Source organism: Etheostoma spectabile, unplaced genomic scaffold (assembly GCF_008692095.1).
Source record: "Etheostoma spectabile isolate EspeVRDwgs_2016 unplaced genomic scaffold, UIUC_Espe_1.0 scaffold379, whole genome shotgun sequence".
Taxonomy (NCBI): domain Eukaryota; kingdom Metazoa; phylum Chordata; class Actinopteri; order Perciformes; family Percidae; genus Etheostoma; species Etheostoma spectabile.
Window position 1 is genome coordinate 209318 of NW_022605596.1, and position 586 is coordinate 209903.

The window sequence follows — 586 nt, forward strand, 5'->3', positions numbered from 1 at the left end:
GGCCGGTTGGGGTTAGAATGAAGAGTGGCAATAACAGTCACAATAAAAAAAATAAAAATAGACTAAAATAATAGTAGTTTGTAGTAGTTCATGGCATAGCAGGGTACTTACATTGGCATTACAAGGCACAGCAAAGCGTAACAGGACGTAGCAGGGCACTGCAGAGCGTAGCAGGATGTAGCAGTGTTTGACATTACATGACACATTCATGATTAATGTTCATAGTGTGAAAAGTGCACAATAACAGATTTTTGTCCAAATTAAAATCAGTTCCATTTCATTTCATCAGAAATGGTCAAATGTTCTAAAATTGGCAGTTTCAATCGTGCATTTCAAAAAAAATCAACACTCAATCTGTCAATCATGTCCACAGTTGGCTCCGTGGTAACACGTTAGGGCAGCATTTGTCATTAGAGCTGAAGTCATAGACACAACAACAGGGCCGGGATACTGCAGTCCATCTCTGGAGCCCTGCTGAATTCCCCTTTTTAGACCAAACACAATCTATCATCTATGAGCCATCAGTGGGACTGTGTGCAAACACCACCATGATAATTACATCATATATATATATATATATATATAT